The sequence below is a fragment of the Eublepharis macularius genome, chromosome 15 (assembly GCF_028583425.1).
Source record: "Eublepharis macularius isolate TG4126 chromosome 15, MPM_Emac_v1.0, whole genome shotgun sequence".
In the NCBI taxonomy this organism is placed as follows: domain Eukaryota; kingdom Metazoa; phylum Chordata; class Lepidosauria; order Squamata; family Eublepharidae; genus Eublepharis; species Eublepharis macularius.
This window is the reverse complement of record NC_072804.1, coordinates 57,625,989-57,634,300: the sequence shown is the minus strand read 5'-3', so window position 1 is coordinate 57,634,300 and position 8,312 is coordinate 57,625,989.

Sequence of the window (8,312 nt, the reverse complement as noted above, 5' to 3'; positions counted from 1 at the left end):
CAACCCCATCTCTGCAGGCGTTGATCTCTGTGTGCCTCTTCTCAGACTGGGAATGTTACTCTGGAAAGGTACTCTGTACATGCTCAGAGGGACTCCAGGAAGACTTGGAGGTTGGGGGAGGGCTCGATGCGGCTCAGGGTATGCAAAAGGTCCCTGGTTCAGTCCCTGGCAGTGCCTCCAGTTAAAAGGCATAAGTGGTGGGTGAGAGAGCTGCTGCCAGCTCAGAGGCCAAAGAAAGCAGCTGCTCAGATCTGTGTGTCCCTCTCCCGTGCCGGGGCTGGGCTGTTCCAAGCAAATGGGCTCAGACGAGTGCAGGACTGGATTGCTCGCTGCAGATGGGGAAAGGGAGTGTGTGAACGTTGCCAATTGGAGGGGGGGCATTTGGGAGGGGAGCAGAGGAAGAAATCCCTGGAGGGGGGGGGGCTCTGAACAGAGGCTGGGGGCTGGGGCAAAAGGGGGATGAGGAGTGTTGCCTGAGGGGGGGCAGCGCCCGGTGAACACACAGGAGGGATTCTGCAGGGAACAGGGAGAGAGGGTGTTTAAAGCAGTTGCCTGGATTAGGAGCAACAGCGAACTGCACACTGGATGGTGGCGTGTGGCTTTGCAGCTCTCAGCGTGGAGGATCCGTAGGAGGGTGGAGGGACCAAAGGATGAAGGTTTGGGAAGGCAGGGCTTAGCAAGGAGGAGTGATGTGGGTGGGGCTTTGTGAGAGCTGAAGGTAGAGCTGAATGGCCGTGGGGGGGGGCAAAGAGTTCATTTGGTTGACATAAGTGTGTTGGGGGGGGGGGCGACCTGAAGACAGACGAGCCTTGGGAGAGGATCTGTGGCAGAGCCGTTGGCGTCCCTGGCCAAAAGGATGCAGGAAAGAGGTGGGTTGCTATGGTAACGGGAGGCAGGCATGCAGGGGACCGGGAGGGAGGGAGGGAGGAATGGGTGGAGAGGCAGAGGGAGCCAAGGTGTGAGTTGAGGAGGGAGGGAGGTGGGGGGGACAGGGTGGGTGGGGAGCTGGACAGGGGCTTCAGGGGCAGACATGGCCCAGAGGGTGCCTGGCTGCAGGATCCTGTTCGACACCTCCTTGCTCCTGCAGTTCTGCAATGGTGAGTTTGCCCCTCCGCCCCTGCAGCAGCCATTCAGCCCCATCTGCCGGACCCCTCTCCCCCCCCGCCCCGTGATGCCACCCGGAGTCCAAAACTCCCCTCCTGAGCGTGGGGACAGAATGCTTCCTCCTCATGAGGGTGAACACCCATGTCCACCGGCCGCGTGCCGACAGCAAGGGAGGTGCCTCTTTGGCACCAGAGGGAAGCTCTGCGAGGCAAGGGTGCTTGGCGGTGGGCGGGAGTCTCTGTGCCTTCACATGGTAAGGCTGCAGCGGTAGACATTCATACGAGAGATTGGCAGAGCCGGTCTTTGCGCCTGGGAAGGCACGGGAGGCTGGGCAAGGGCTGCTTTCTGATGCAGCCAGAGGGTCCCATTCCTTGTCCTGCTTTTATTCCACTCCACCCCCACCCCCCACAAACAAGTTCTACGTAATACTTGTCCCACCCAGTCAGACCAATGGATCACAGGTCCAACTGGTATGTGGTCAGCCAGGGGTAACCGAGAAAGTTCATAACCTCTCCAATTATCCAGTCCCAGGCTCTGTCACTGAAAATGGAGCCTGGTTTGGATTGCACACAAAATCACTCCCTTTGACCCCAAATTAAACTGGCCTGCAATTGCCAATGGCTCAGATTGGATTGGAAGCAGCACTCCTCCCACCCACCCCCCAATTTAGGATTGGTGAGGGGCATTTGCCCCCCGGATCATTCACCTGGCTGGCAGGCAAAGGCAGGGGGTTAAAGAATGTTTTGGGGTAACCAGCGTGGATGAAGTAGATCTGGATAGGTTCTCCAACATGGATCGAGGGTGGGACACAACCAGAGGATCCCGCAACTCATTTCTGGAGCTCCATATACAAGGCCAGATCACGGCAGAAGCCGCTTGGTTTTTCTGGGTACCCATGAAGCAGGGCCTACTCGTGCTCAGAAGCATTCTTCTTGGGGATGATTTACTTTGTTCCGACGGAGTCCAGGGCATTAAACACCATCTGAGCACAGTGTGTTCTCAGAGACATTGGATTTGTTTTTTACATGTTAAGCCTCTGGTTGGGATGCCGAAGGTCCCAGTTTCAGTCCCCAGCATCTCTGCTTAAAAAGGCCAAAGAGGAGGTGACGTGAAGGACTTTGGCCTGAGACCCCAGAGAGCAGCCGCCGTTCAGTAACAGGCAACTTCATGTGTTCCAGGGCTGAGCCTTAACATCCCCAACAGGTTCTGAGGACCAGGTTTTATTTAGGTATCTCTAAAGCGCCCCATTCTTTCTCCAAGGGTCATGGGAGGGGCCATCATAAAAGTTATTCCATTTCATGCTCTCTGCACGTTAGGCCAGAACGCACTCCATGGCTAAACATTCCACCCCTGCCCCTCGTTTGCTTGCCAGTCTTGCCTCTTTCTCATTGCCAGCCTCCTTTTGCACTTTCCCTCAGGAACAGGACCCCTCCCTGAACTCCTGGGCCTTTGGGCCTCACTGTCTCCATTCCACACACCCCATTCCCAGGTGAGCAGCACCCCCCCCCCACTAAGGTCATTGGGATAGTCTCAGCCACTGTGCAGATGAACAAGCCTGTATCTACCCATCAGAGCTGGTCCTCTGCCTGGCTGCAGCGTCTGCTGCCTGTGATTGGACTGTGGCTCAGAGATGCTGCAAAGAGGGAGGGGAGGAAGGGAGGGGCTGAGAAATAAGATTGCAGAGAAGAGAGACCAGCGCTGAGAAGCAGGGCAGGGCAGGAGCCCCGGTTCTGCGGCAGAGGTCGGGAGAAGGGCAGGCAGGGGCAACGTGGGCACCCACCGGGCACAGGGCAAACCCCGGCACGACAGGTGGGTGGCTGCCTGGCCTGGCCCCGCTTTGCCTGCACCCAGCCCAATTCTGCATGCAGTGGGAGCATCAGGGATTCTAGGGAAGCGCAAGCGCACAGCCAGGCATTTGAGCGCATGCAAGCACACACGCCAAGTTCTCAGCAGTGCCTCTCACATGCCTGAATCCTGAAAGGCAGAAGGCTGGGATGGGGAGAAGGAGAGAATGCAGAGAGAGAGAAGGTGCTCTGGGGGTGCCGTTGGGAGTGGATGCCACAGCTGAAGCCGGAAGGATGGCCATTGCTGAGCTGGGAAATGCCCAAAGAATTTGCACAGTCCCAGCACCGCCCCCTCCCATGCCACGCATAGACAGGCGGCCTATTAAAAGGCCAGTCCTCGGACACAGCTTACAGGTACAGGAGGGAGAGCATTGCTTAACTGACTGGAGCACAATCTTGGCTCCAATAGCAGGGCTGTTCTCAAGAGCATGCAGGCCAATGGAAAAGAAGGAAGTGCGCCTCTGGGAATGTGCAGAGTGCCCCCACACATCTGCACCAACCCTTTTGCAAGGCTTCTGAGTCAGAGAAGGTCAGCTGAGGAAAGTGCATCTCTCATCTGGACCAAGCTCTCGCCCCAGGCCAGAACGCTCCTGATTGGACCCACTGGCCCTGGGGGAGGGAGAACATCAGGGTCAGCCCTCTTATCTCGGCCTCCACCTCGAGGGGTCCCGGAACACCTTCTTGCTTGGCTCAGGACAATTCCATTAGCTAGCCCACAAGATTCCGGCACGGGTTAGCTGCCCATTGGCACCCTTGCAATGCGCCATGGCTGTGTGCAGAGCCAGGGTGCGGGAGCAGGGCTTGGGTTCAAATCCCCACTTTGCCATGGAAACTTGCCGGGTGACCTTAAGCCAGTCTCCCTCATGGGGTTGGAGACCAACAAGGGTGGAACTGTGTAAACCACCCCGTGTGGCCTGAAGATGAAAGGATGCCTGATTGAACAACAAGAAAGAATGGCGTTATCCGCCCCCACCAAGCCCTTTCGTGGGGATGACGACGCCTGGCCGTGATTTGGAACACAGAACTGGGGGGAGGGCAGTTATTGGTATTACTATTTACCACTAATATTTATTTATTTTTGTATAACACTTGCAGTACTCAAAGAGCTCTGGCCTCCTACAGGGGTGAGCTAAAGGACAGCGGTTTGCCTAAGGCCACCTGGGCTGCTCCTGGCAGAGCCAGGATTTGGGCCTGGGATTTCCCAGAGCAGCAGCTTTTCCTCTTAGCCAGTATGCTGCTCCAGCTGCTGACAGAGAGCCTTGTGCACAGTATTGCACAGGTCCCTGCCCTGAGGAGCTTACAGTTTAACACTGGAGCCAAGCACGGAAACAGGACACTGACCACTGGAGTTGACCCCGCAGTGCTGCTCGAATGCTCGCTCTGGACAGCTGCTGGTTGAGATTCCAGCTGATGCCACAAAAAGTGATCCAAACATTTTTCTCTCCCTTCCCTTACCGCGGTCCTGCTTCCCCAGATGATAACCTCTCAGGCACCAGTGGGATGGAGGTGGACGACCGCATCTCTTACCTGGAACAGCGGCTCCAGCTTCAAGAGGATGAGATCCAGGTGTTAAAGGCGGCCCTGGCAGACGTCCTTCGCCGCCTGAGCACCTGCGAGGAGAACGGGCTCAGCCTGCAGAAGAAAGGACTCAACAAAGGTACCAGCTGCGGGGAGGCGGCTTGGGCTGAGGCTGGATTTTTGACCACCCAGTCCACATCCAAGCCATTCCGGCCCCCCAGTCCCTTCAGGTCTATCACCCCCCCACACACACACGCACACACACACAACATACACACACAGACCACTAGAGGGTTCACATTGCTACAGTGTCAGAACATTATAGCGACAGACCTACTAGCAATTTTTCCAGACAGCACTCTGGTGGCAAGGGGGAGGAAACAGCGAGCGTGAAGAGATGCCAGGGAGTATCCCCCAAGCCGGTGCTCAGTTGCCGCTGCGAGTGGCAGGGAGAGCTCAGCAGGGAACCCTCCCCAGGAGGAGCAGATTCCCCTCCAGCAGGGGCCCTCCCACGGGATACGTCCGAGTCCTTTCTTCCCACCTGTTTACAGCTTTTACCTCTTCCACTGTAAATGCAGTAAAGAAAACCGAGTTAGTGTGGCTCAAGGCACCACACAATCTAAAAGAACACATTTATTTCAGCGTGCTAGCTAATTAGGAAAACGGTAACACCTCTCAATGCTTAATTTTCATTTTACAGCATAAAAGTCATGCAAATGATAAAAGCAACTCTGCGCCAGATAGAAGAAAATGCTGTTGTTTTCGGAGAGAATCCTTTCTCTCAAGAACCCCCCCCTTCCCCGCTCTCTTTCCAAACGCCCTTCAGGCCCCGCCGGTTGCCTTGGGCTCCGCCTCTCTGGCACTTGCCTCCCCGGGGCATTCGCTTGGGAGAACAGAGGCCGGGCGGTTGGCTTCCGGCGGGGGGGTGGAACCTTCGTCCCATAGCCCCCCTGCCTCCCGTAGCTCAGCGCCCTCAGAAAGGTTTAGAGCAGTCAGCTGATTGGAGGGGGAACTGGCTTTGCTTCTGGGCCAGGAAAGCAAAGAAACGAGGCCAATTTCTACCCTGTTCTGTTGTTTCTATTTTCTAAGGATGGACAACTTTGGAGAACAGACTGTGCTTGTGCTAGGTGCCACTCCTGGACCCAGAGGGCTTCTTCCCCCCGCCCCCCTCCACAATTTTTGATTTGAAGAGGTGGAAACCTAAGAGGAGTTACTCGTACAATCAGGGGCAGTCTGAGTGATTCTGGGGCCCTGGGCAAAAAGCAGGATGGGGCCCCAGAAGCACTGCCAACCCCCTGTTGACCACCCACACCGGGGCCAAGCAAGGGGTGGGCAGGAGCCACCCCCGCCCCCCGGAGCCAGCCACCTGAGCTCCAGACAGGACAGGTGCAAGAGGTGGCTGCTCTTCCCCTCCCGCCCCTGCAGGGTGGGACAGGGCTCTGGCTGGTTGTGGCCCCCTCAGTGCAGGGCCTGGGGCAGCTGCCAATGCTGTCCACTAGCTAAGACCGACCCTGCATAAAATGGGAATAATTCAGGCGGTGTGTTTTGGCTCCTACCTCCCCGCCTAAACACTGAGAAGCATTTCCTCCAATGGCTCAAAGATGCTAATGGAGCACTTGGGCATACTCCTACTGGCCTTGTCCTTACACCAAGGCAACCAGACTCGACACACCGATACCTTTGCAAAAGGGCTCCAAACATCCTCCCGAAAGGTAAAACAATACCTAATATTAATACTTATCACTTGGATCCCACTTTCAGTGTTTAAAATATTTCACATGCATCCTCTGATTCTAATCCTCACAACATCCCTGTGGAGTCAGCCAGTGTTATTTGTCCCTATGCCACTGAGGCTGGGAGAAAGAAGCTTGCCTAAGGCCACTTACTGGCAAAGGTGAGATTTGAGCCAGTAGTCTCCCGGATCACAGAATTTCAAAACCAGGCAGGTAGCCACGTGGGACGGTGGCTTTTTGGCTGTGGCACCTCAGCCGTGTAACCCCCTTCGCACACAGATGTCCTTGGCACTTTTTAAAAAAAGGTTTCGATGCAGATCAAAGTAAACTTGTTTCCCCGTGTGTGTGTGTGTGCGCGCGCATGCGTGTGTGTGCGCTCATTGACTTGTGTCTATATTTCTTGGCTGGATTTTATATTATCAGTTTTTATGGTTGTTTGATGCTGGGATATTTTATCATCTTGTTAGCCCTTTGAAGGTGTCAGCTGGCTTTTGTGCTTTTTAGAATTCTTGATGCTTATTTCTGTAGCACTTGTTTTTTTTATTGCTTCATTTCACATTGTTTTCTTATTAAACTGGCTACCGGAATTAATTTGGCTGAGTATTGTGGGACGTAAGTGCAAAACCCATGGAATGCCTCTTGTTAGGCCTAACCAGAAGGGCATAAAACACAACCCACAAGCTCTCACAGAACCCCCAGAACGCTTCAGCAGGCCGGCTGTTTTTTAGAAAGGCTGTGGGGAATGTGGGGTGGAGATGTTGGCAAGCCCTGATCTGAAAGCCTCTTCCCTGTAGCCTATGTAGAAGGCCCGGCAGGTTTGAATTAATACAAGTGGTGCTGGGTGGAGCTGGCTTCAGGCAGCACCTTCGGCCTTCTGGAAAAATGAAAGGGAGATTACAGCCTGCCAGTGAAAATCTAAAAACCAGCAGGAGATCAAACCCTCTAGGCCCCTTGAAGTGGAAACATGGCATGGATCTTAACTTTAAAAGATCCACTAGGTAAAGGGCCAATAGAAGCCAAACTGAGTAGTGATGGAGGTGCAAGAAACCCCATAAACGCAGGCTCTTTCCAGGTAATCTTCCCGCAGTTGAAGAATCTCTCCCTTTGTCAGTGAACTGCAGGTAAATGCTTCCAGTAAATCAGCCTCTGACTTCCTCCGCACCTTACCTGCCCCAGGGCGCCGGAAACAGGCAGCCTTTTCTGCCCTAGGACAGGTGGGAGAAAACGCTCAGACTGCGCCGGCTCGAGAGGCCTGTTTGGGCGGGGCAGTCTCACACAGGAAGGAACCCATGTCTTCTCTCCACTGCAGTGTCTCAGCTGCTGAGGGGGCTGCCCTCCAGGCCCAGCTTGAGCAATGGGACTGTCTCCCAGAGGAGAGGCTACTCCACCTCCCCATCGTCCCCCAAGAGAGAGCTGCTTCCTGGGAAAAGGTGAAATGTCTGTTCACGTAAGCGCACCTCCAAGGCCTTGATCCCGCGGGCCGTTGATTATCTGTCACTAAATCACCGTTGTCATTTAATCTGCACCGAGAGTAATGGGGGAAGTATCTCCTCAACTCTTAAATCTGTCTGAAAGGTTTCCAAATTGGCCACTGACTTTGAAGCATACTGCTCATTGGTTTTTGTTTACATACACAGAAGCCAGTTTGGGTCAAAAAGGTGAGGTACGTTTAAAAAACAGTGAGACATTTACTGAAACTCGAAACATAGGTATCCGAGGAAGGGAGCTGTGACTCACAAAAGCTCCATACCCTACCACACATTTTGTTGGTCTTATAGCTATCGAAACACAGAGACATTTCCAGCTCTGATCCAGAAATTCCAAACTTTGAAGAGTTTGGTCTTGACGAACATAAAAAGAAAAGAAACTCCTAGGCACTAGCAGGAGGCCTTTTCTTCCGTTCTCCCTCCAAGGAAGGAGTCCCCATTCCCTTCACAACAACCCTACGAAGTAGGTTAGGCTGAGAGAGAGAGAGAGAGACTGGCCCAGGATTGCCCAGAGAGATTCATGGCTGACCGCAGAGATAAACCAGGAACTTCTGCGTCCTGGTCACATGCTCTAACCTCTGCTCTATGGTGGCTCTTCCAGATGAGAGAAATCCCACCCTTTCCCC